The following is a 27,981-nucleotide window of genomic DNA, read 5'->3' as shown; positions in this document are numbered from 1 at the left end:
CCCACGGATTCACCCACTCCCATCAGCCATTCCTGACATGGGCACCTCATCGCTCTCCCACGTGGAAGAGGAATCAACACATTTTAAAAATAAAAGTTAAACAACACTGAAAGCCTTCAGTTACCAACAGGGCCAGAACGCAGACTTGAAAGGGTTGAAATATCTTGAAAAATACCATTTTTCACTACATCTTACTCAAAAAAGTTCACAGATCTGTGTTTTGACTGCAAGAACTCAGTTCCTCCCAAACACCCATTAAGTATAAGAAATCGGAACAATTAGCCCTGATTTGAAGCTCCCGGGGCTCCTCGGAGCCGTCACTGCAGCTCTGGCAGAGGAGGCAGTGCAGGATGAGGCCCCAAAGCAACGCAACTCCCGATCCAGGTCCCCTCATTGAGTCTGGGGTTTCTGAAGCACCATCTGCAAAAGGCACATGCAGACTGTGATTTGAGGGGCCTCAGACAGAGCACCTTATGGCTGAATTACCATCAAACCCAAATTTTTTATCTTTTCACATCTGTATTTTTTTGTCCTGATGTTTAACTAACATTACTTCATTGAATATGGGGAATTTTTCTTCTCACCAACCTTGTAAATACAATTATGGCAGGATTCCCTCCAACTCTCCTTTTATGAAGCCAAATGTGCAATGTTGGCAAGGCTCTGCTCCCAGTTATACTCAAGGGAAAGGCAGCCCTTGAGATTCCTGAGTAGGAGAGAGCAGGATTTGGCATCCTGGATGCCAGCAGAGCCCTGCAGTCCCTTAGCTCCCTCTGCTCTCGAGTGAAGCTCCTGTGACTCCATGGCAAAGAGCCAGTACATTGATCCCTCCCCACTGGATCTTTGGTGAAGTCACTAATTCTGAAAAAAGTAGTTGAAAACTGTAGTTTTTCCCTTACTGTCCATATGATATTGTGATCTTCAACAGGTGAGATGGAGACCAGAACCTGCAAAGTTCCCATTTCAGCAGAAGACAGGAAGCAGGGGAAGAGGAATTAAAGGAAATGATGTAAGATTTTTAACAGTATCTTAAAAATCTCCGTCAGGAAGATTTTCAACTGAAACCCTAACAAAAGTGCTGCTGCAGGTTTCAAGCTTCCCTGCTTAAGGGCTGATTCAACTTTGGTTGAATTAAAGAGGAACGGTGTCTCTCTGCCAGAGAATAAAGCCTTTGATTTCAGATTAGTTTCAAAAACAAAAATGTTCCATATTAAACCAGCAATAAATAACAGGGAATGTTTACAGACTGGATGACCCATTAGTTTGGGTGGTGAAAATAGTTTTCCTGAGGTGAGGTGAGAGGAGTGACTGCCCCTGGGGTCCCGCTGCCCAGCCCAGCCAGCTCCCGCGCAGCCTGGCCAGCTGGTTTGACAGGCTTGGCATGAGTCCTGAGCTGGCGGCCACTGACCACTTGTTTACAGAAATGTAGTGACCATAGAACTCCTTTTTAAGAAGAATTTTGGCAAATCTGTGTGTCATCAGAATTAAATCTTACAAAAATGGGTAGGTTTGCTTGATTATAATGTAAAAGAAGTCCTAGACAAAAGAATTAGTAAGGTATAAGGATCCAAATGAGTTCTTCATCATTTACCTTAACTTTCCAGGGCAACACATACCCGAATAACCAAAAGGTTCCAGTGTCTCTGGTTTGTCTGATTCTTGCGGGGACAAGCACAAAGACAGTGAGGATAGAACAGTTTAGCAGCTGATATCCTTTATGAGATATTGAGAGGTTCCAGAAACTCTCCTAACATCTTGTAAATATTTTCTAAATGTCACAAAAATTCCCCTCAGTCTTCAAAGGGTCTTTAAAACTCTGCAGAGATCTGCAGGGAAGGAATCCCATGTGAATTGAGGGAGAAATGAGAAAGTGAACCAAGAGAGCAGAACAGGCCCAATCCAGAGGCTGGAAACACAGACATTACACTGAGATAATGGGGAAAAAGGGAATAAGAACTGAAAAGGAATCTATGTAATGACCAGAGGATCCTTGCTCAAATAAACTCTCTTTATAGGCATCACACTGTCCCTTTCATCTTCTGTGATCACAGAAATCCCAGACTCGTGTGGTGCTTCGTGTCTGGTGAGGCAGGGAAATGAGACCTTCCCCTGCACTGCCTGCAGGTGTTGTACCCACCTCTACCAGAAAAAGGGTCTCCAACCTGTTTTTATAGGCTGCAGCACAAATAGCCCAAGTCCATTAAAACAAGGGAATTAAAAAAATATTAACATCAAAAGATTCTAGCCTGGCAGAGTGATGAATCAGAGGTTAAATACCCAACACTTGTTCAGGTATCACTTGGGGGATTTAGTTTTTCTTTTCATGGTAATTTTAAGTTGAATTGTTAGGCCAAGAGCTGTATTTCCTGAGAAATCTATACCATTCTCCTAGCAGTTTCCTTGAAATAACTGATGGATCTTCACCAACTAAATTCCAATTTAAAAGATTTGTCAGTAAGAAAATCCCAATCTCAATAAAAGGTAAATGCAGACGGAGCTCTCTGAGCCAGGCTGATGGCAATAAAGGAGCAGGGAGTTTCTATTAACTCGAATAAGTTAACAGATTCCAGGTAATCCTTCCTATTACCACCAAACACCTGCATGCAGATGCCACATCGCAAGGGAGGATGGATTTTTAATTTCTGGAAAAGTAAAATCCTGGGCACACCTCGTGCCGGGAAGGCAACGGAGGAGGGAGGGATGGGACGAGACCTTTGCCGAGAAGAGGTTTCCCGCTGCAAAAGTCCACGGGATGCTGTAGAATGGTAAAGTCATTCATCACATGTATTTAAAGTTGAATTTGCTGATATTTTATGGTATTGGATTTTATTTCTATTAACATTTTATGCTGAAATTACAGAATGATTCGTGAGTACTGAATTTTTGATTGCTTTTATACTTGCTGGGACACTATTAACGTTGATTTACGTTAATAGCACTGTAAGAAGATATTAACAATGAAATTTCCAAAAGCACTTAGCATCCCATAATTGGAGTTAAATGACAAAAAAAAATGAGGGGATAATAAAGTAGAGAGAGAGACAGAATTTTTGACAATACTCCCTCTAAACTGTATTTTTCAGGAAGAATTGGAGCAGGACAATGTTATAAAAGAAAAAAGTCACCCATCAGGAAAAGAACACTTGTACTGACTAAAAAGTGAGGGTGAATGGAGCTGTAGGTCCTGCACGACTTCCCACAGAGGGATCCCAGGGAACAACACGGAGTCCCACCTGCACAGCAGCCAGGGCTGGCAGCTCCCGTCTCTGGACTGAAATCCAGGAAACAGCAGTGGGAGGCTGGTACAGGAGGGACCTTGAAGGGGACAGAAGTGAGCCAGATCACATCTGTTGAGGCTGAGGACGAGGCTTCCCGAGGCAAGGACAGAAATGGGACACAGGTGAAGGTGCTGCAGGATCGGCCACTCCACAGGAGCCAGAGGTGGAACCTGACTGCACACCCCCCTGCGACTTCCTCTGATTGCAAAACAGCTAAACCAAACTTAATTTACTTTTAAAAGCAGAATTTCCACAAATTCTACTTTGACATCACTTGAATACTGTTTCTAAAATTCTCTTTCCATTAAAAAAGCATCAAAGTGCTTTTTTGTTAAAAAGTGCTTCACTGATCTCATCACCAGAAGTTAAACAGCTCAGTCAGAGAACACACAAGGCAATGTGACAAATTGTATGAGAACTTGGAACAAAAAAGTAAACTTGAAACAAAAATCTTAAACCAGACAACATAAAGAAACAAAACACCTTGATTGGCTTTGAGTAGCTGTGGGAAAAAATGCCAAAAATGTTTGTAGGGAGGTGTTTTATCAGTTTTGTTTAAATTATATTTTTGTGGGGGTAAGAAGGGAGATTTCACAAAACATTTTCAAGCAGTTTTAATCAAGAAAATAACTACAAAATACTACGTTGCAAGAAGACTGTTTTGTCATTTCACTCAGACCAGGAGGGAAGCTCATGTCAGAGTTTTGTTAAAAAGAAATCATTCCAGTGGCATTTTATAGCCCACTAGAATGTGGAAGAAAAATCATTGTAGAAGTTGAATTACAGATTAGTGAATGAAAACTCCTGGCTGTACTCAGGAAAACAAAAGTGTAGCAACAACAAGTCTCATCAAAGCAATGACACATCAGGTGTGGGATGCAAAAATGAGCAAAGCAAAGGAAATCTTAGACAGGACCAAACCCTCAGCTCTGTCTGAGATCCACAGACCGACTGGCCAGAGGGAACACTGGGATCTCACAGCCTGGTGATCCCATCCCCAAATTCAGACATGAAGCTGCTGTTACAGCTTTTAAAATAGAAATACATATATAAAAGCATAAATGAGCAACTTGGTCTAGTGGAAAAGTGTTCCTGCTCATGGCAGAGGTTGGAACTGTCTGAACTTTTAACATCCCTTCCAGCCCAGCCCATTCTGGGGTTGTATGATAAATACTAATGTACAAACCTCAGCTGAGCAGGGATCTATGAGGTGGGTTTTTAAGTGGCTCATGACCCATCTCTTCCCACATCAACCCACCTCAAGTCTGGAGCTGTCCAGCTGCAGGTTGTGGCAGAGATCAGCTGGGGAGTAAGTTCTTTTGTGTGGCCACAAACAGTGACTGTGCTGGTCAGAAAATGCAGGATTTGTTATTATACAAAAGCAAAAAGATTTCTTGTTTTGAAAGACCAGCCAGTATTTCCCTTCAATGGGAGAATGACTGGTCCACAGGTAGAGCTCTATTTTGGACACTGCCACCTTCACTGAGTTAGAAACAAACAAACAAACAAACCCCAACCCAGCCCTCACCAGGAACCACATTTGCTTACACAGAAGATCTGTCAGCAGCCCAGGGTAAATAGATCAAATGGAGCTGACATGCTACTAAATTTAATATGCATCCTCGTGTCTTTAAAATTCCCATCTACCCACACATTTCAAAGGTAAGTTTGTCGATTTCTTAAGTAATTATATTTCAATAACAGGTGAGAGAGAAACGCCTGGAAACTTAACAAAACCACTGACTGCTACATAAATTAAAAACTGATTGATGGATGGAGAACTTGTATGAATCATTAAATTGGCACATGATTGGGAAAACAGATCCAAGGCTTGTGTAGGGCCCAGCTCAGCAGACTGTGACAGACATGCAACCCAAGGAACAGCCATGCAGACCTTACAAGGGGTGAGTGCTCACTGGGTAAGTGGTTGGTACCCAAAGGCAGAGCCAGCTGCTGGATGGGCACCAGTGTGGAGGAGAAACACAGAGCTGCAGAGCCAGGTAACGGCACGCAGGTGTAGGAGGACACAACTGTCCCCCACCCCGTCACCCTCCTGGGTGTTCTCCTACAACCTGTTTCCAACCTGCTCCTTTTACTGCTGCAGCAAATCCCAGCTCCGTGGAGCTGACGCCACAGCCAGAGGGCCCGAGGGGAGTAGGGCTGACACAAGGGAGCCCGGAAATGGCTGTTTCAGGAGCAGAGGTATCAGAGAAAAGCGGACTGTATGAAGACGAGAGAGAAGGTGGCCGTGCCCCTGAGAGCAACACTGATCCCTGCGACGCCAAACCCTCCCAAGGGCCCAGCGCCGCGCTTGCCTCTCCAAGCTGCGCCACTGGCCAGCGCCTGCAACATCTCAAGTGGGAAAATGTAATTTTATTAAGGCTCTTGGAGCTTCACTCCCAGCATCTGCACTGCAGCAGAGCATACAAAGGGAGGTTATGAAGAATTTCTCATTATGGCCAGAGGCACAGACTCATAACATCCCCTGGCCAACCTCAGTTAATAAAGCTCCTGCTTGGCCCACCTGCCCCCAGCCCCTCGCCCACAGGTGCCCCCGCCCTGGGCCACCCTGTGCATTGCCCCCTCAGCCCTCATGGACGGGAAACTCCTGCTTTGTCTTCCTAACTCTTATTTCATGGGCACCTTCATTTGCAAATCTGCTCTTGGAGGCCCAGAGCTGTAATTAATCCATGTCACAGGAAAGATGTAGTGTCGGGAGAATTTATGACTGGCTCTGAGCTGCCGTGATGAGCAGGGGCACCTCAGCCCCTTGTGATATAAATGCCTCTGCTAATTGGATTGCAGGAGCTAATCAGGAGCTGGAGAGAGAATGAAGGCGCTCAGCCTCCCCGCTGCTGGCGTGGGCTGATAAAGCTGGCAGCCACGGGAATTGCATTGCGGGAATTGCATCCTGGCCTGAGATGGCTATCAGGGGGTGCCCAGGGCCGCTGGCGTGGGGCGGCCGCGCAGCAGTGCAGGGAGGGCGGCCGTCCACTGAGGCAGGTCCCACCACTGACCCAGGGCAGGCACGAGGGCTGTGCACACACCCACGGGGCTGTGCGGGTGGGCCCATGAGCTGCATCTGGCCGGGAGCTGCCCCAAGAACATCCCACTGGCTGCTCCAGCTGGCAGCACCTCGGGCAGCCCCGGCCCAGGGTATGACCCTGGCATTGCACGGCCGCCTGGTCTGGCCAGTGTTGCAGACACCCCATGGCCCCCCTCAGCAGTCCTTGGGGTCTCCATTGCCGACCTCAAGCATCAGAAAGGGGCTGAATACTCAATGATTCCAATACCACATCTGTTGACAGCCTCAGTACATGCCTTTCCCCAGAAAGACAGAAAACCAGAGAGATGAGGTGGAAGAGACACAACACGGACATTCCTGCAGCAGGAGTGAGGTCGACCATGCCAGGAGCAAACTGGGTGAATGTCACCTGCTACACGTGTGCTCCACACACCACACGGGCTGTCAGATAGTGGGTGGGCAGGCGGGAGGTGGCTCCTGGGGATGGGCTCAGGATGCTCTTAAGATGGTCTGACTCCAGCCTTCACAGAATCTTAAAGCTCCATGATCATCCCCAGCTCCTGACCAGGGCAGATCTGTCCACAGGGAGATGGGAAGAGTCCTGGATGGAGAGGTCTGACCTGACTCGCCACCCACACAAACCAGACACAGGCAGGTCGCCACTGGAGAACAGGGGTTTTTTTGCAATCCAAGGCTCTTCCACATTCAAACAGCTTTTCTGTCTTCTCCATGTCCTTCTTATTGCCCTTTATTTTCATCTCTGCCTTCCTTTCTCACATGGATTAGAAAGTAAATCCTGAAAATGATGACTAAACCCAGCCATCCCTCCTTACAGAAACACTTTCCCACCTTCTTAAACCTTTTTGGAGGCACGAGAGAAAATAACCCTTGTATTTATGCAAATTTCAAAGTGGCGTGTGATGATGGAAACAAAACAGTGCTGGAGCGCAGCCAAGGCATGGCACCAACGGGGCCTCTCAGCTGCTCGCCTCCCGATTCTTCGGGGGAAGCAGCTGTAGAGAAATGAAAATACAGAAGCCCCCGCACACACCCGCCGCCACCCGCGCGCGCATTCCAGCACCCGTCACCTCGGAGGCGGCAGGATGCGGGCTCTGGCCAGGCGCTGCCTGCAGCCTGGAGCACCCTGTCGTCCCCCACAAGCCTCCCTGTCCCGCTGTTCCCGATTCCCCTTTCAGGAATTTACAAACATTTTCCGCAGATCAATATCTGTATTGATTATTCATTGTGAGCGAGTCGTGTGTCTTTGGTGATCCAACCTGGCAGAGTGAGCAGCCAAAGGCTGCAGCAGATACAGGGGGGGAAAAAAAGGAGAAAAAAGCCCTACAGAAGACGAGAGAGACCCATATCTGGCTGGGTTTGCTGCTGCCAGCAACGGAGACGGATGGAGAGGAAGGATGGAAGAAAATGGGAATGGCATGAAAAGGAATGAAGAGAAAAGAGAGCCGAGGAGAAAAAGCAAGAGCAGGAAAAACAAAGTCACTGCTGGAGAACTGGTGCCGGGGCACGCCGGCAGCCTGGAGAGATTCCAGCCTTGTGCTCGCCCTTCTGCACAGGGATGCGATGGACTTATTGCTCCGGGAGTGAAAAGTGACTCACGGTTTTGGTATCTGCTACGTAAGAGCTTTGGGGGGATTCCTTGGCTGGCTGACAGAAAGGGAAGAAAGCAGCAGCAGTGAGGTAAAACGCGATCCCTTCCTCCTGCCTTCCTGGGAATACGCGTCGCCTGGGCTGGCTGGAGCAGCTCGCTGCTCGCTTATGATATGCAAAAGGAGAATAATTAAAAGCGCCAGCATCACTTGCAAAGTGAGTAAACACAAAGCCTTTCAAAACATGCTCTTCAGCTAATGAGAAGCTGTAATTTCTTATACTTAAAGGCAAAAAAGACCCTGATGAGGCTCGGTGGAGTGTGCGCGCGCGCCTGCGTGTGTGTGCATGTGTTTGTAGATATGAGAGAATCAGTTAATTGTTGATGATGTTTAGAAAAGGGATTATGAGAAAAGACACTGAAATGATGACAGGGAACATCTTGGATCAGAGCCAGAGAAATAAAATAATCAAGGACAATCAAGCCTGCAGCTCCGGAGAAAGCGCTGACTGTTCTGCTGGGGACTTGGAAGGAATTTCCCCGCGCTGCCGAGCTGCAGCTGGAATACGTGCTTGGCACCAGGAGGGAGAACTGCAAGGAGCAGTTTGCTTGGAGCATGAGACAACAGAAGAGAGAACTATGGAGCTCTGCTATAATTCAGAGGTTAAACAGCTTTGTCTGCTTACGTGTCAGGTGGAGACTTGGTTTGTCCACATCTGACCTGCCCTGAAAATGCAACTTCTGAAATCCCCTGGCTGAAGCTGGAGCTGAGGATTCTCCAGACGCCTCTCCAGAACTACTGTGACGTTATGAAAACAAAGGAAAGGGAGCTCGAGGAATTAAGTTCTCCTGTGGCTGCAGGACCTGATGGACCTGACCATGGAAACTGTCTCTGGAATCGATTCCTTCCTTAATTCTGGAAATAAGAACCCCCTTGCTCCAGCTGGGGATTGCAGCTCACAAGCACGCAGGAAAGGTGGCAGTCATTGGGAATACCAGGAGCAAGCTTTCCTTCTAAGATGGGCATCTAGCTGCTGTCCTGAACGAATGGATTTTAATAAATGTTGGCTTTCTCTTGGGCTGGGGTTGGGTGGGGAGAGAGAATAAAGGGAAATTTAAACCATCCTGTGACTGCTGTGTTGTCAGTGAGCTACAGAAATGCCGTCCCTTTGTTTTGGATGCTAAACTCCGTCTGACTTCATTGTTGCTGGATTTTGGCACTTTACACTGGGCTTCTCCAGCAGCAGAAACACATGGTCTATTAAAGTGGGAATCTTTGGGGACGCGGAGGCAGAGGAACGAGCCAATCATACGTGGCTTTTGCGCATTCCCTGTTTTCCAGCCTCGCGGAAAGCTTTCCGGATGGTGTGGATGGTACGTACGCCCAGGGTGTGCCCGGGAGGGCGGCGGGAGGGCAGCGGGCGCGCGGCGGGGCCGGGATGTGCCACGGCCGCAGCGCTCGGGGCTGCCAGGCAGACAGACAGACAGACAGACAGACACCCCTTCCCTGCGCCGGGCTCGCCGAGCCTGCTCAGACCTGAGAGGAATCTTAAGCGGCGAGCAGCAGATTAGCATATTAACCAGCGCTGCCCGGGCGGTGTCAGCCCGGCAGCCGCGGCCATCGCGGGGCACAGCCTGTCAGACGCTCAACCGGCTCCTTTGTCAGAGCCCTTTTTATGTTTGTGTTTGGCTTTTGTTTCCCAATCAGACCCTAGAAATTCATTAACAGCAATGAAAGGCAAGGATGCAAAAACCTATAATGAAAACAAATGATCTATTTAAACGGTGCTGGGGCTGAAAGGAGGGGGTTTGTGGCGCCGGGACTAGAGGAGAAGGAAATCCTGCCACCTGGAAAATGCCTGGACATGCGTGTCCTTCCCCGTGCCAAGGCTCCAAGGAGACAGTTACTACAAAGCCGGTGGTGTGTGTAAAGATGTTGTAGCACTGTCTTTACAGAGCCTCAAACAAATACCAGCAACTGGTCAGAAGGAGAGGTTGGTCCTCATTGTCCCTGCTCCGGCTGCCGGTAATGCCAGAATTCCTCTCTGGTACTCGATGAGCTTTAATTAGAAACAACTTTCAGTGCCTGTAAAGATTTAAAATCACTTGACTTTTAAAATCACTCGAGTTCATTCACACGGGTCCTCTGCTCTGGCCCAGCAGTGTCCTTCAGCCAGCAGCCCCGATGGGAAGGTGTGGTGGCCACAGGGGACAGCCACTGTGCTGGACCTGGCACCAGGATGCTGGACCTGACACCAGGCTCTTCAGGCGTCTTCCTCTCCTGTGTTACTTCTTAGACAGATTATTTCACAAATGTTACTGTCCCCTAAAGTGTCACATGGTTGTGGAGAATAAAAAGATTTAATCCAAGCATGGCCTTTTTATCAGAATTGATCAAATAAGGGAAAAACTGAAATAATCTATGTTGTATGATTTTTATTTGTAAATGGTGTGTGGAGGCTTTAAATATCACAGAGGCACAACTTATGTATTTGTCAACAGGATTTTTAAGCAAATCTGAATGTTCTCAGCCCCAGAGCTCTGTGCCCAGTCTGAGTGTGCCCATCTGTGGGGCCGGGGACACCCCTCCCTACCCCTGACACAGCATCCCCAAAAATGTGTCACTGGCACAGTTCTCTGAGCTCCCAGAGTCTGTAATTTGTACCTCTGGGTTTTTTAATAGTGAATGTTAGCAGGGAAAAGGGAAGTGGGCTTCAGCCCCTTTGTCACTCTGTACCCAGCTCTTACACTGGCTGGGTCACATGGGCAAAGGCTCCAGGGCTCTGTCTGTGTCCAGTGAGGTATCCCACTAATTCCAGCTGATTTCACCAGCTAAGAACCAAAGACAGACAACATAAAGATTTTATCTGTTGGAAAATTTGAAGAAAATCTCTCAATACCTGCCACATGTCTACATTTTTCAGTGAGGAAAACAACAACAACCTCTTGTCTGAGGAAACCTGTCCAATTTGCACCTGGTAAAGACATGCTGGATAATCTTACTCTAATGTGCTTTAATCTATCTCCACAATTAGATAAACAAACTAAATCCCTTAAGAACCTTCAAAATTTATCCTAAACTACCACCAGTCCTTATCATTAAACTTTTTAATTGTAAACGCAGCAAATAATGGTGAAATCGCAGAATCCCAGAATGTTTTGGGTGGGAAGGGATCTTAAAGCCCATCCCACCCCCTGCCATGGGCAGCGACACCTTCCACTGTCCCAGGCTGCTCCAAGCCCTGTCCAGCTTGGCCTTGGACACTTCCAGGGAAGGGGCAGCCACAGCTGCTCTGGGCACCCTGTGTCAGTGCCAAATGTTTGCTGTTTGCTCAGGGTTCCTACTGACCACAGCTGGACTGTTGATGTGGCACCAATGAGTTTTGGAGCCACTGGAATAAAACTACACTTTCACAGCAGCTTCTGAAAGTGCCTTCTGCTAGTTCAAAAGTATTTTGGGAAATCACATGAGAACTGTCTCTCATATGCCAGCATATCACCCAGGTGATGAGCTGCAAACACATTCCCAGGCTTTTTTCTTGGTATTGAAATAAAATAGAGGAAATTTACTAAAAATGTGTTATATTCTTATACCACAAGACCAAGACGTGCATTAAAAGACAGTAACAAATACCCCCTTGTACCATGAAATACAGCCTTGGTCCCACGTTCTCCCCTTCCTCTGCATTTATGGAAGAGCAATTACCCACTAAACAGGTAATTATAATAATACCCCATAATTAAATCTATGAAATTATAGAAGACTATGAACAAGGGCCTTTTCCTCACCAGGTTGAAATGAAAGCCTTCAGTTTAATGACCAAGTGTATTCTAGGTCCAAAAGAACGATTCCGACTAGCATGGAGAAGAAAGTTCCTTTTTACAGAAAAAATTTTAAATCTTAAAAATTTTACAGAGTGTATTCTACTGACACAGACCCAAAATTGCTGATTTTTCTTCTTCAGCTGGTTAAGGCTTGGGATTTCTTCTGAAAGGACATGTGCCTCACAGTATCCTGCCCTTTGGCAAAATAAAGTTGTACCTGCTTGTACCAGCTGTACAAATTTAAAAGTTACAATTCTGCTAAACAAAAGCCAAATTTCCCATGGACATCAGAAGAGTAATTCTCCTCTGGAGGCTTTTTCCTTGTCTTCTTTCCACTTGTGTGAGGTCCTTCCATACTCACCCCACACTTACTTTTCATCACCTGGGTTTGTCTCTTCTACGCAATTAAACCTGCAGTTTTAATTAACTAAGATGCTCAAACCAATCACCCCAAAGCTCCCCGAGGTGTTCACTGCCCATCTCTTCTCCTTCACCCTGGTACCAGGGTTTTTTTGAGTCTTTGTCACCTTCTCACAGCCCCACTGCCCCAGTCTCATGAAGCTCTGAGGTTGCAGAGGAATCCCACAGCATAATCCCACTTTTTCTGCCACTGTCATTAATGGAAACAGCACACAGATTGGTCCAAAAATAGAGCCCTTTTGCAGGTGCTACATGTTTTTAAAGAAAACTTGCAATCTCCAATACAACAAAATCAGTCAAGACATCATAGTGTGAGAAAATCACAACTGATCGCACATGTTGTCTCTCCAGTCTTTCCCACTGTCCCCATGTCAGCCCCTTCCACTTCCCCCTCTCCCACCTTCTCAGTGTTTTCTGTCCTTTCTGTGCTCCATCCACTGTTTTCCCCACTCATTCTCATATCAAAATCACGAACTGACCCCAGGGAAGATGGGATTTCAGCACTGCCATTCCTCCACAAAATCTCTGGATTCAGTTTACAACACCTGAAGAGCACCATGCACCACCCTCAAAGAACACCAAGGCCTGGAGCATTTCCTAACAAAATGTGAAAAAGTAGATGCTTTGCTCAGGATCCTGTGAGATATTGAGAGCACAAAGCAAATGAGTGTCTGCCTATCACACAATTTCCCAAGGTTTCCATTAAATTTATAAGTCTGATGATTCTCAAGAAATTGAAGTGTGCACTCGTGTTGTAAACAAAATACTTCAAATAAAAACAGGAAGAAAAGAGGAGAGAAACCTTCTTTAAAGGATAAAAAAAATCCCCAAAAACTAAATACATGGAAAAAATCCAACTCCAAATTTACATTTCTCAGTGTTCCATCAAGATGGAGAACTCTGATGAGTGTTTTTTGAAACCTGCCATTAATCTTTCCATTGCTATCAGTATCACATAAGGTTTGGTAATACCAAGTATCCTAGAGATTATGAATGACCTTATAATGACTAAGAATATACAAATATATTAAAACCAGGTACTTCGCAGTGACTCACTGAAGTCTATTTACACACAAAATAATTTTGGATGAAATTACTACACTTGGACTGCAGGTATTTTTCCAATGCCAAATCTCATGGTGGGGATACTGCTAGGAAGGAAAGGGATATTTGTCCCATATTCAGGAAGATGTGTTTTCTGCCAGCACATAATTTACCATAGTTTTGGGAAACTTATATTTACAAATTGTAACAGACCATCCAAATATGATTTACTTTCACCAATTCACATGGAAAATGAACCAGATAAGGAGTCTTGTCCTTTCCTCATCTTTCCTTACGCCTGTTTGATTAGGACAGACATTCAAGGGACGGTTTTCCTGCTAAGAAGATTAAGCCAAGGGCACTAATCACTTGGCCTATTCTTTAATGACAGAAACTAACAGTTAAGGTCAACATAAATAATTAAATAACAGAGCCCTGATGGTTTTTCTCCAGCCCACACACAGCTGCAGCCCAGCAAGGCTTTGTAGACATGTAGGAAAAACATACTCTATGGACAGCCTTGTTCAAAAAACACCTTCTCATTGAAAATAAGAGGAGCCAACACTACTGGCCAGCAAGTGAGGTGCTCAGAAACACTTCAGGCAGGTGGCATTTAAACAAAGCCATGGCACCACGAGAAGGAGGAGCGAGCAAACCCTGCAGCTCACGGAGCACAAAGAACCCTCAACTCTGCCTGAGAACAGCTCTGTTACATGTAATCACATCTCTCCTAATCCAGGTGATTTACATTACACATCCCAAGAGGGTGACCAACACAGAAATCACTTCTACAAGGCTTATGAAAATTAGGTCTTCCTACCTCACTGTGGAAACATGGAGATGTCGCAGGATCTGGTGCCGATGAGTGGAGCAGGGGAGATGGTTCCTATTCAGACCGGAGAAAGTCAGTACAAACTCTCCAGATCAAAGCCTGCAAACAAAAGAATGGGAAGTATATAAAATACTTTGAAGGATCGGGAATGATGCACCAAAAGAAACAGAAGTTTGGGTACAGCATAAAGTCTTTAATATTTTTTTTTTTCAGTTTCAACTCAGTCAACATTCCCAGCCATTCCATCTCCTCTGTCACTTGAGGGCTGACCTGTAGCACCTTTGGGACAGGTCTACTTTGCCTCCTACCAACCTGACAGCTGCACCTCCCAGCTTCCTGGCTTCATAGGGAAAGGACTGTATCAACTACATTTAGGTGGCTCTGCCCACAGAAACCACCCTGTTCATCTGTACCACAGACTCTGACTCAGCCATCAGCAAAGCCAGAAGCTCTGTGGTCTCTTCTGCTCTAACCAGTGCAGCCCAGACTGGCTGCTCACGTACCCAGCAGGGGAGCGGAGACACCCGTACAGAAAACAAATGCAGTGAAGAGTCAGGGAAAACAGCTTCATTCATGAAAAGTGTTCTTCTTCCCAAGGAAAACCCTCCTTTTGGGTGCACAGCTTGGCACCTGGGTGGGCAGCTGACCAGGAGGTGTCATGCAACTGACGCCAGGAGGTTTTTAGGACAGGAACTTTCCCATTCCAGTGGTGGTTTTTGCTGCAGTCACACATCTGTGGCTGTCAGGAATTTATAACTAGAAATTACAGAACTCTCATGAAATACCGCTTGCTATTGCCCCGTTTGTTTCTCCTCTGTCTATGCTCTACACCTGAAGTTGTGGCTGGCCCATGCCTGGAAGTGTCCAAGGCCAGGATGGACAGGGCTTGGAGCAACCTGGGATAGTGGAAGGCATCCCTGCCCATGGCAGGGGCTAGAACAAGATGAATATTCAGGCCCTTCCAACCCAAACCATTCTGGGATTCTGTGACACACTGTGGGACACAAGCGTGTGTGAGACACACCAGGGGAAAAGCTAAACCACCAGACATTCAACGCTTGGTTTAAACCAACGGAAAAAGGAAGTTATCTGAAATAAAAAAGGTACTTTCAGGAAAATGGAAGTTGTTTCCAAACAATAAAAATAGAAAAGGATATAAACCCAGCACACTAAGTGCAAGCCCACGATAAGGCAAGGCAAAACAGGGCCTGGAGAACAATCATCAGAGTTCGTAGAGCTAATAAAAGCTTCTCCAACACAAAAGCAGGAAGCCTGTCTGTCACCCAGAGCCGCTGATAGATGGGCAAGGAGTAAAGGGGGGAATTAAGAAAGATAAGGGCACAGCAGCAAAATTAAATTAATTCCTTGCACTGCTGTTCACTATGCAGGGGTCAGCAGGGTTCATATGCCGGAGCAACAAATCACCAGAGACAGACAGTGCTCCCTCAAGGAGCTCAAATATGAAATTGCTGAACTTTCTTCCTTTGCATCTGAGGATTGGAAGGTGACAATTTTTAAAAAAGGCTTTAGGAGTGACCCTGGGAATGACAGACCACAAAGTCTGATTTCCAGAACAGGCAAAAGGGTAGAAAACTGTGGGACCAATCAGAATTAGCAGCAGTGAGTAAACACATGTCTGGGACAGAGCCTGAAAGACAAGAGAAGAGTCTATAAGTACAGATCTGAGTTGTCTGATGAGGAACCAGCCCTGCTAATACAGGAGATTAGGGCTGATACAGTGGAATCTGATTTTCTAAAAGCTTTTCTAGAACATCCCTCACTAAAGGTTCTTAAAGAAACTAAACTGTCATGGAGTAAGAGGAATTAATCTTCCTGTGAATTCCTGATAAAAGGACAGGAAAAAAAGGGCACAAACACAACATTAGCAAAGGATGGAGCAGAAATTCTGCACTGCTTCAGCTTAGTCATGAATAACTTGGAAGAGGAGAAAGCAAAGTGACATGCAGGTAATGAAAGTAACGTATAGAGTTTTTCAGAAAAGTCAAGCTTAAGAGAGAAGAGTTCCTGCCAAACGTCCCAGAGTTCAGGCTGGAGCCAGGATGCCCGTGCACATCTGTGTAACAGGCCATATAATGAGATCCATTGCTTGGACTTTGGCAGGTGTTGTGAGCCTGGATTCCCCCGGTTTCTGTGGTGGCACTGGAGATGTGACAACCGTCCTTTGGCTATGACCAGGTTAATTCCTGGTGTATACCTGACTCCATCCTCTGAATGATGAAAGAAGGACAGTTTTGCCATGGCTGTGAGAAATCTCCCTGCAAACACCTCCCACCTTGGAGCATCATCCTCCAAATCCAATTGCAAATGGGATTAAATCCCTTTCATTGCTATGGGAGGGATGCAGGTGGGCAGGGGCTGCTGAAGCTGCTCTCACCCTGCCCAGGACTGTGCCCGTGAATGGCTCACTGCCCTGCTCCTGGTGTCACCTCGGGAGCACAGGCCACATCCCCTGGCTGGGGCGATGGAGAGAAACGGCTCTGACCTGTCACAAAAGGATTGCTGTCTAGAAAGGGTACTCTGCTAGAAGGAAGCTTGTCCCTTTGCCTGGCCTTGCCGGCTGTCTCCTGGACTCCGGAATGACAAGGGAATCCCTCCTGCCCGGCTGAAGCTGACAGGGAGCTGTCCCCTAGCATGGCAGGGAGCTTTCCCGGCAGCAGCTGCCTTGATTCTGCAGCAGCTGAGTTCCTGTACGGCAAAGAAAGAGCATCTGACAAAGCCCACACTAAATTAAGCGCGAGTCCTCTCGCCAGCACGGAGACAAGGGGGGCTCCCGACGCCTGCCCAGGGCGGGCAGCACCTGCCCCTCGCGGGGCCGGGGGCTCGGGGCGCTCCTTTGTCCCACCACGTGCCCGCATACTGAGGCCACTTGTTCCCGTCTGATCGCAATTAGCACCGTGCCAAATTCCTCGTGCCCCGCGCTAATTCGAGAGGATGGGCATGTCACACCCTGCCAAGAATTACAGCCACTGCCAGCCGGGGCAGCCCGGCCCTTTCATTAGGCCTTTGTTTCACAAGTGAGGGCTCACGGACTCCCTTTCTTTGTCAGAAATACCCGTGGAGGCGCTGGAGGAGGCAGAAGCCGCGGGCCTGGCCCGAAGGATGCCGTGTGTGTGACTGAGCCAGGCGAGGGGCTCTGCCACACTCCCTGCTCCGTCACATTAACCCGCAAATTTAGAAAAATCCACTGTCTCCAGGTGCTGAAACCCCAAAGCTGCATCACTGCTGCAGAGCTGTGGAACGCAGCACGGAGCACATCCCTCCCACCCACACCCCAAACCAGCCCAGAGTGACCAGCAAGGACACAGCCCACACCGCACCCGCTGCCCTCCCCCGGCCCGGGACAGCTACCATCAAAGCAAAGCTCTCAGGGCAGGGCTGCACCCGACTGCCCTGCCCTGGCCACAGAAACATCATTCCGAACGCCCGAGATGAAAATGGAGACAGCACTAACGCCCTGTGTGAGATCCCTGCCCGGGTACCCAGGCAGCTCCCACGGAGCCTCTGCGTGGAGGGCCCTCCAGAGACCTCAGGCCCGTGCCCAGGGGCACACCCAGCCTCACAGGGTGATGAAAGCACGCTCTTTGCTGCTTCCTGTCTCCTGTTGTCATTTGAACATCGCTCCTGACATGACCTGGGGATACCATGATGACAGCCAAAACATCCACAAATTCTGCCTGCTAAGCTGGTGATGTTCCTAATATTTTTGGATGGTGATTCCCTTCTGCCTGGTGTTGGCCAGAACAGAATCACAGAATCATTTGGGTTGGAAAAAGCCTCTAAGCTCATTGAGTCCAGCCATTCCCCACCACTGCCAAGGCCACCACTGCCCCATGTCCCCAACTGCCACATCCACATGGTTTCTAAATCCCTCCAGGGATGGGGATTCCACCACTGCCCTGGGCAGCCTGTGCTAGGGCTGGACGGCCCCTTTCCAGGAAGGAATTTCTCCCAATACCCAACCTTACACAGACTCAGCAGTTTGGCTTTTGAAGGACACTCTGCTCTCCTGAAACTGGCCTGTGTGCAGTACCCAAGGCTGTTGTAACCTGTACATATAGGCTGTTGTAAAACCTCAGTAATTCCTACTGATTCCAAGGAGGATGTTGTGAATTACTGAATTTGTCAGGTTAGCAGCATGAGAGCAAACTGTTCAGACAGAACAACGCTTCACAAAATGCAATTTAACTTATTTTCTTAATTGTGGGCTGATTCTGATTTACGCTAATTCATAACAGATTATGAACTCTATTATGTAATTGGAAAAATGACCATAAAACTTTCACAATGCTAGAGAGGTTTTTGGTTATTTGGTTTTTTACACTCCATTGCTTACAAGGGCTGGCACACACATGGCTGGGCCTGTGTCCCCATGTCCCCCCTGACACAGACCTGCCATCGACTGCAGAGCACAGCCTGGCTCCATGCAGCAAATGAAGCCATTTATCAAGCACTGGGGTTGCTCTGTGAGGGACTGAGAAAGGGACACACATCCTCCATGGAGAGGCTGAGGCACATCAGGATATGGCCAGGTATTGCTCCAGCCCTGGAACTGTTCAAGGCCAGGTTGGGCAGGACTTGGAGCAACCTGGGAGAGTGGAAGGTGTCCCTACCCATGGCAGGGGGTGGGACTGGATGAGGGTTAAGATCCCTTCCAGCCCAAACCATTCTGGGATTGTACGAGGAGGAGCTGCTCTAGTCTCTGGAGTGCTCCCGCAGTGCCCCTGAGCCCTCTCTGGGTCACATCCCGCTCGGCCTCCTGGCTTGGGAACAGGATGGACCAACAGCAACTGAGGCCGGGAGGGAAAGCGACACCGTCAGTATCTCAGGAAGAAAATCCCCCAGCAGAGCACTGCAGCGGCACATGCACTTGTTACATTTTAAATCCCAGTTTTAAGTTTTTTTACTCCGAGTGTGCATCTGACCGGGCCTGAGCCAGAGCGAGGGGCTGGGTGTGCAGCCACCATCCAGAACCGGCTGTTGGAGCTGTAATTGGTTTTCAATGATTGTATCTTTTCCTGTGTTATTGCTGTACATGGCTGGGTTTTGTACGATACTGAAAATCAATAAAAATGCATGAAAAAATGTTCTCCCACCCCCCTTAAAAGTTAAATAATCTTGTTAGGATTCTGGTACTGCTATTTTATTCTTTGTTTTTCATCCCATCCCTGAGACTCGCTGGGGTCTCCCACAGGACCCCAGCTGTGGAGCCAGCACCATGTTCCAGCCGGGGCTGACAGGCAGGTACGGCCAGGAGAGCCCCCACCCTCTGACACACACAGGGATGTGGCTCAGGACACAAGGTGGTGTCCCCTCTGTCACCACAGACACTCTGGCTTACATGGAGGAGTTGGAGCCAGGAGGGAGATTGACTCTCCCCCAGTTATGGGATGGGGCGGGGGGAGCCAGTGCTCCCTGCCAAGACAATGCCCCTCACGCTGCTCTGATGTCCCTCTGCACGGCTCCTCAAGACCAATGTAAGCAAATGTGCTCCCAAACTTACACCGTGTCACCAAAATCACTGGGGTTTTGTTTCCTGACATATACAACAAACCATAAAAACACAGAACTTTTTTGCTGGGAAGGGACCTTAAAGCCCATCCTGTTCCACCCCCTGCCATGGGCAGGGATGCCTTCCGCTATCCCAGGTTGCTGCAAGCCTCGTCCAACCTGGCCTGGAACACTTCCAGGGATCCAGGGGCAGCCCCAGCTTCTCTGGGCACCCTGTGCCAGGGCCTGACCACCCTCACAAGGAAGAATTTCTTTCCAATATCCCATCTAACCCTGCCTTCTGGTAGTGGGAAGCCATTTCCCCTTGCCCTGTCACTCCAGGCCCTTGTCCAAAGTCCCTTTCCAGATCTCTTAAGCTCCTTTAGGCACTGGAAGGTGCTCTAATGCCTCCCCAGAGCCTTCTCTTCTCCAGCTGAACCTAAAGAGAATAACAGAAAAAAAACCCACAACAACCTATTTACTCTCCCCTCCAGATTAGGATTGGGATAGAGGTGCTGCAGGAGGTAACAAGTGTGATGAGATGAGAACAGGGGAGCTACTTCAAAAGATTAAGGGATTCAGGGCAGTGTAACTGAAAGGGCTGATGGCCTCGCCGCAGCCATTCCCAGCTCCAGGAGCAGGAGCCCGACCTGCTGCTGCCAAACCAGGCAGTGGTGACGGTGTCGAGGGACTGGCACAGCTGGACAAGGGGCAGGACACCCCCAGCACCCCACCACGGGGTCATACTGATCCCTGGGAGCCCTGGTACAGCCTCATCCCTTTTGGACACAGGGATATGAATCCACTGCTTTGTTCAGGCTCAGTGACTGACCATCAAACCCAGAGCCTGAAAGCAGTGCTTCATGTTAAATGGAAACATTTCTATTCCTGAACAAAAACCAAAAGTATTTTGGGTTTGATAAGAATATTTTGTTTGACACAAGCAAAACTTTTCATTTGGACTGTGGGGTTTTTTAAAAAGTTCAGTTTCAAAAGAAAACCTTGTGAACAAAACATAGTGATTTTAATTTTTTCTGATTTTTCTAAAATATCTTCACTTTTATTCAATCTCTTCTATTTAACATAGCTTTGCAAACTTTTAAAAACTGTTTTTCTGAAAATAAATTATTTCCCTCTATGTCTGAGTCCCTGCAGGAGCCTTTGCTCCACAAAGAACACACGTACATCTCTGAGTTCAGTATTTTGTCACATTAGCCTGGCCCCACAGTCTGGAATTCCTCAGGAATTAAAGCCTGACACAAACACAGCATTTAACTCCATTACAATATAATAATGATTTTTAAACAACATTGTAATAGGTTCTATATTTTTTTAAAGTGCATATTATTGTACTGTCACGATTTCCTTCGCTCCGTAACAGCCCAGTCAAAGCAACAGATACAAAGGTAAACACAACTGAGAAGGTACCGAGCACTACGTGCCCCTTTCCCAGGTTTAGAACTTGCTTTTTCCAGCTGCCAGCTAATCCACAGACAGGCCATACTAATTGTGGGACAATTTGTGTATTCTTAAACTAAAATATTTTTCAGTTAAAGCAATGCATAAATTATTTATTCATTTGTAATTGCATTTAAATACTTGAAGAATGTCCAAATTAACTGCTTTGAAAATTGTTCCAAAATTTCCTCCTAGGCTGTGACCTTGTGGCCAAGTTTAATCTCAAACCAAATTGAAAGAAGGGCTTACACCAAACACATCCAGCGGCTCTGGACGTGCTTTGCTCAGAGAACCAACACAGCCCTTTGCAAACTCAGCCTGGGTGCTGGGTTTGGGGCCCACACCTGGGGTCCAGACAGGGGTTTCCACCATGTTACCCAAGCCTGGAGTTGATGACCCAAGATTTTGTTGGGAAGGTTTTATTCATCCGACTTGGTTACTTCCTTGAAGCTCCTGTTTGCAGCCGTACCCAGCTCAGCCTTCTGTTAAAAGCCTTCCCAATGTCTGTGGTTGTGGTGGAAAGCACCAAATTTCAGAAACCAGAATTCCAAGGAAAATAGGAACTACATCAGTTTTAATATTCTATACATATTTGTGTCAAATCTGCACTTTAGGGAGCTCAATTCATAGCCATGACAGTGGTTTTATTTCCCATCCCCTCTAACCCTGCATGTACCTACACCCAGTTCTGCACCCATGGCCCGGCTGCGGCACCTCACGGCCCCGGGCTCACATTCCAGCCTGGCCACAGAGCTCCAAAGCCAAACACCAGCTGGGTGTGGTCCCCACGGCAAGCTTAGCTGCAGGTTTGTCCTTCCTTTGTCATAAATCTGGTTTCTGCAAACAGCAGAATTACAGCAGATTAATTCCTTACACCGTCCCTTGCAAGGAGAACTGCTGAGAGGGAAGGGAGGAAGCCCAGACACTGCTCTAAGATCTCAGCCAGCTGCAAAATGTCACAAACCAGCAAGAGAGCTGGTTTCCTGACAACATGTGTCCTGATAGCAGTTCCCCCAGATGAGGGGGAACTCCCGTGCTCATGATTATTCTCCTTTCAGGAACAGAATGAAGAAAACAGATATAAAAGAGAATTCTTAAGTGTGCAGAAGAGGACAATAGTCAAGAGTTTGTCAAACCTTTGGTGGAACAGACATGTAACTAAAGAAGTATCAGAGAGGTTTGTTTTACTTAATATTTAAAATGAATACTAAAATTCATTCTAAACCAAGAGAGCAGGATGGACCTGGGTTTGGAGTTCCTAACCTAGAAACCAACTCAGCACCTCACCTGAGTGCATCAGCTCTCTGAGTGGCTCTCAAAGTCTGCAGAGTTCCAAGACGAGGAGTATCTCAGGACTTCACTAGTTTGACCTCTAGGTTTGGGTCATGGCATGCTCTGAAAAACCCCACACGTCCTTGCTGGACTCCCGGGCAGGGAGGTCACCCAGCAAGCCCTGAGCGTGTGCAGGCTCAGGAGACAGGGCTGTGGCTCTGGGGCTGCGCTGCCACCTGCCAAAGACACGAACCACGTTACAACGTGTTGCTGAGACGGGGGTGGAAAGGAGTTGTCATGCTGTGCATGGTGTAGTTGCTGTTTCTTTTATGCCATTTTATAATAGTGTGTGATTCTTTAATAAAACCTTAGAGGAAACATCCCTAGTCCTCCCCCTCCCCAAATACTTGTGTGTCAATTTATATAAAACAAAACCATTTATTAAGAAAAGGAAAAATATTAAAACAGAGATATAAACAGCACAGGAAGCAATTCAGCTCCCTGTAAATAAGTTTAAAACTTGAAGGTAGAAAAAATTATTAAATGCCAATCCTGAACAAATGGACTGGCTGGTAATTTCTCTGGCACAGCTTGCTTGCCTTCTGCCAGCCTTCTGAGGTACTGGACAATGCTGAAGGACATTTGCTCAGAGAAGCTGTGGCTGACCCTGGATCCCTGGAAGTGTCCCAGGCCAGGCTGGACGGGGCTTGGATCAACCTGGGATAGTGGAAGGTGTCCCTGCCCATGGTAGGGGGGGGGGTGAGATAAGCCCTTCCCACCCAAACCAGTCTGGGATTCTGTGATTCCAGGATGAGGAGAGTACCAAAGCTTCCACTGCTACTTCAGCCCCTTTCTCACTGCAGGTTCTCTGGGTCAGAGCCCTCGGAGAGCCACAATCTCAGCTCCAGTTCCTTCTCCTGACTTAGGGGCAGCCTGTGTTCAGACACAGAAAATTAAAAGCTTTTGTCAGGGAATGGCTCCAGGTTGGGAGAGCAGTGGGGGTGCCAGAGGGGAGCAGCAGCCCTGCCCTGCAGTGCAAATGTATCAATGATAACTTCCAGCCCCCTTCCCCCTGACTCCTTCCTAGAGCAGCACAAAGCAGCCCCTGGGTCCCTGCCAGTTTCCCCTCCTCAGGTCATTTATTGCTCTCTTCTTAACATTCTCTGACTCTTGTATCCTTGATTCCAGCTGCTGCACAGAGGCGAGGGTCAGCCTGGCCATGCCCTCACACCACAAGCAGCAGGAGCGGTGTCCCGGCACAAACAGGCACCCAGAGCCAAGATGATGCTCTGGTGCCTCACCGGCTCCGGCAGCACAGATCTGTCTCCAGTAAATAAACCTCCGTTTTCACATGGATTATTTAGACTTTCTGATGAAACTGCAGAAATGCCACTGCGGCGGCCGCGCGCCCAATCAGGCGGCGGCTCCCTGACCCCGGCCTCTCCGCGGCACCGCTGCTATGAGCTTCAAGGGGAAAAACCCTCCTTGTCTCTCGTTAGCCCTTTTTTTATGATCTAGGATTCTGTTAATAATGACTCCGTGTTACATAAAACAGATACATTAATGTCACCAAGTCCCAAAAGTACTGAATCAAGCTGACTCCTTCAGAAAGGAAGAAAGTAATAGATACGAGCCTTAATAAGAGCACGGATCCGAAGGATGGGAAGGGCTCCACCAAATCGCTTTCTCCTTCCTATTTGAAATGGGGGATTTAAAGGGCCATGCAGCTGGAGAAGATCAGAGTCGTGGCAAGATAACTGTGAACATGCCATCAAAGGGAGCAAATCAAACGTGATTTTAGGTGGTGTTGCAAAGGCACGCTCAGCCTGCTCCACCTGCCCGCTCCGCTCCCAGTTGCTAATGGGGAAAGGAGATGGAGAGGCTCGGCAGCCCCACAACCTGGCACTCACCTTTCATCTCTGGAATGAAAGTGCTGGCTTAGACCAGCAGCTTTGGAGAAATAAGTTGCTTGGACTCAGTTTAGAGGAAAAAGTGGCCAAGTCTTTGACCTATGCACACAGCTGAGACTATTTCTACTCCTCTACAGCTGGAGCAGACGGTACAATTAAAAGCAACACCCAGTGACCATTAGTGCTTGACAAATATTAAAATAGAACAAAACCTGTAATCAAAGGGATGAAAATACTTAAGCGGCAAAACTAGTCATGTCTGAAAGCTTGAGAAAAGAAAACCCAGGGCAGTCTGGCCAAGTTGCCTGCAATGGAATGTGACGCAGAGAGAAGTGTGAGCAGAATCAAACATTGGTGGTCTTGCACAGATACAGTGTGCACACCTGGGTGTCCAAGTCCCTGTGAGTTTTGCCCAGGGAACATGAAAATTGATTAGTAAATTTGTAAGCAGTTGCAAGTAGTTTAAGGAAAGTAATTTGATATGAAAACCAAAACTATGTTTGCTGAATCTTGATTGGCTGGGCATCCACCAGCCAGAGACAGGGCAGGTGTCTGGATTGCCACCTTGGTGAATTTGTGAAAAGGTAAAATCCTAAGGCCAAGATGAGGCTATAAACAGACAAAACATATTTTGTAGAGTGGCACCAACACATAAGGCTGGATTTGGCAAAATGAAAACAAAAGGAGAAAACATGAGGCCCAATGGGGCGCGGAGTGGTACTCCAGAAAGATGGAATCAAGGCAGGAAAGTGCCATCAGCCACAGAGAATGCAATGTCCAGAACAACTCAGGATTTACCTCATGTACATATGTAGCAAACAGGAGAAAATCTAAATTAATGGTAAAGGTCTGGGTGACAGACTTCTGTTTCCTCCTCTCTCATGGCCTGCCAAGCCTGGAGCCCACAGGAGTGGAAGGATGTCCATGGACAGCAGTTGTGTCCAAAGCAGTGAGTGATCACTGAGCAAAGCCAGCAACACACAAACCACGGGAGTGGGGAGTATTAGAGACGGGAAAGCAGAAGGTTATTCCTTAGGAAACCTCCAGGCTCCACCAGCACATCCCCTGTTCCTGGTTTGCACCAGAACTACATCTCCCAGCAGAGCCTGGGAGCAGCTCTATACCAGCACTCAAGTGCCATTCAGACTCATCTGTACAAACAAATCCAAATTCAACTCCCCTGACAGAGATCCTCCTGGGGATTAGGTCTATTAAAATTTGTATTTTGCAATTACTTCAGTTTGCTTTGCTTCTTTTCAAGGTTTTATGCTAAATTACATGGATGGAGGATCAAGCTTTGTTCAAAAGATCTGGTTTTTCTGGGTTGTGCCATTGTTAGGACGAATTTTAAGCCCTTTGATACAATCACTATTTTGATTGATAGGGTCACTTTTAACCAGTCTGTCTGTGTTTAATAGAGCAAAATCTGGCTGAATCTACTAATTTTTAATTTAACGTAAATAAAGAACATGACAGATCAGCCACTTTTCCTAATGCCCTGCTATAAGATGCTCAAACTGGGATGAGGTTTGTGTTTATGCAGTACATCATGACACAGCAGGCACCACCACTTTTGGGGGAGAAAAAGCTACATTTCTGTGTGTCTGTTCCAAATTCACAGAGCAGCTGTACCAGTTTTGATCTCAGAGTGGTATGAGAATTAATTTGTGAACAACTAAAAGTATAATGTAAGTGCTAGGTGCAATTATTTCAAGCACTAACTATCTCATGACGATGGCAGATAGGAGTTAGACAGCAATGAGACTAAAACTGTGGTTATTTCATTATTGCATAGACAATGCCAGCCCTCAAAGCATGCCAGGCATTTTCCAGATCAGAGGAAAGTGTGATCCCTGCTCTGAGAGTGCCTAATCTAAAAAGTCAAAGATGAAAAGAGGGAAAGGAACTCTGGATACAAAGGAATCTATGTAGTGACAGGTCCCAGCTTGTTATTTTAATTAAAAATATGCTAAATCCTTCTTTTTGCCTCTTTCAGCCCTCTCATCCTGGCTCTAAGCTTCAATTCCAGTGTCCACATAACCTCCCTAATCATCCACTGCTCCCTCCACATAAAGGGGCTCTTTGGAGCCACGTCAGTCTGGGAACAGGGTACATGGCAGACGGTGACACTGGGCAGGATGACTGATCCCAAAGACTGGAAATCCAACAGATCCAACCCGAATGTGCTTCCAGAGAGCCACACATGTCCTGCCAACAGGGGTCTGGAATTCAGAGGTTTCTTGTGACTTACAGGGAGTAAAATGAAGAAAAGTCCCCAGCAGTGGCTCCCTTGCACCTGCATCCAGGCACAGCTTGCAAAGTGCCCTAAACCTGCCTCAGAGGACCATCAAATCCCCTGGGCCTAACACATAAAAATCTACTTTATCAATGATTAGAGAGTAAGCCAGCGGTGTCGTGCTAGTTTAAATCTTGTCCAAGAGTTTTACTGGGGCTCAGAGGTCCCACTGCCACCTTCCTGTTGGCATGTCTCAAACTCGAGGCAAATGTCCCCTGGCCCCGCTGCCTGTGCCCCACTCCCTGGCTGCCCCTGGAGCCCACTGGATATTCCTTCAGATGTCTAACAAGCGTTGAACACAACCGAGGTTTAGAGAGAGGCAGAAATCAATACAGCAGCTTCCAGCAGGCACGCTGAGGGATTAGCTGTCCCACGGAACAGCGCAGGCGGCTCAGTGGGAGAGTCATGACTCCGAATAGCACACGAGGTTTATGAGGCTGGAGAGCAGCCTGTGGCCTTGATAACCTCCAGCTGGCCAGAGGAAAAGCTGGCAGTGGAAACAAGCACCCTCAACATCCCTGCTCCAGCACCAGCAAACGCAGCTGCCCTCAGCAGTGGGCAGGGCAGCAGTGGCCCCAGAGGTCACTCTGAGGACTGCCCGGCCATCGGTGTTTCCCACACCTCCACTGCAGCTGGGTGACAAATTTTGGCTCTGGACCTTGAAAGGGAACAACCCAGAACGGCTCTGGGTTCTTCCCTGTTCCTGGAAGTGTGCAGGGCTTGAAGCAACCTGAGATAGGGGAAGGGCAGGGGGTGGAACAGAATGAGCTTCAAGGTTCCTTCCAACCCAAACCATTGCATGATTCCAGCACAACAGCAGTAAATGGCAGGCAAGGCAGGTGAAGGCAATGAGATGAATCCTGGGAAACTGCTGAAAAAAAAATGGAAAACTGCTTGGCTTGTACCATCACCAAAGGAGGCCCCACAAACCTCTAACAACAAGATACAGGATCCTGTGTCACCGCTAACAAGTTCCTCTGTCTTCAGAAACCTGAATCTTTGGGAGCTCTGCAAGAAGCAGAGGCAGGGTTAGGACAAGCACTCAGACAACAGAGTCACTATCAGCTTAGCTAGCATCATCTAATTTTGTGTGGGTTTATGAGCTGCAGACTTGTTGCTCCCAATTGCTCTCATGTTTGTTGTGGTGACTGTGTTGGAACTCTGAAAGCTGAAAGACGCAAGTTTGTCTTTGTCTTAAAACCATCAAAAAATGTGAGAAAACAGGGACTCCAGAGGAGAAGAAGGGAGAACCAATGTCCAGAAGGCCTGCAAGGATTAATGAGGTATTGATACTATATTTGCATAGTTTGAGGGGTCTTTAATGACCTCTGAGGTTTCCAACATTTCTTAAGTTTACCACTCTGCAGATTTCTGAGAGGTCCAAGTGAATAAATGCTCAGCTGCTTCCTACTAGAGCCCACACGACCAGGAACCTTCTCTTTTGCCCCAGAATCCGTGGTGGAAGCCATTCTATTGACCCACCTCGGCCCTTCTGAGGCTGCCCAGG

At 47.5% G+C, this 27,981-nt stretch overlaps 2 long non-coding RNA genes across 4 annotated transcripts in view; one reads left to right on the top strand and one right to left on the bottom strand.

Annotated features, from left to right (window-relative positions):
• Positions 1-27,981, bottom strand: part of LOC108448458 — a 266,016-nt gene that overhangs the window by 48,744 nt on the left and 189,291 nt on the right. For both annotated transcript variants that reach the window (XR_001864348.1, XR_001864347.1), the window contains exon 3: positions 14,019-14,129. This is a non-coding gene — a long non-coding RNA (uncharacterized LOC108448458). The remainder of the gene's footprint in view (positions 1-14,018; positions 14,130-27,981) is intronic.
• On the top strand, positions 6,864-10,279 carry LOC108448460. 2 transcript variants are annotated; one of them, XR_001864350.1, is made up of 2 exons: positions 6,864-9,283; positions 10,073-10,279. It is a non-coding gene; the product is annotated as an uncharacterized LOC108448460 (long non-coding RNA). The 2 variants fall into 2 exon arrangements; XR_001864351.1 differs by having other exon boundaries at positions 10,070-10,279.

Source organism: Corvus brachyrhynchos, unplaced genomic scaffold, assembly GCF_000691975.1.
Source record: "Corvus brachyrhynchos isolate BGI_N302 unplaced genomic scaffold, ASM69197v1 scaffold365, whole genome shotgun sequence".
NCBI classification, from domain to species: domain Eukaryota; kingdom Metazoa; phylum Chordata; class Aves; order Passeriformes; family Corvidae; genus Corvus; species Corvus brachyrhynchos.
The sequence above is the reverse complement of the archived record's forward strand: the minus strand, read 5'-3'. Positions and strand labels throughout refer to the sequence as shown.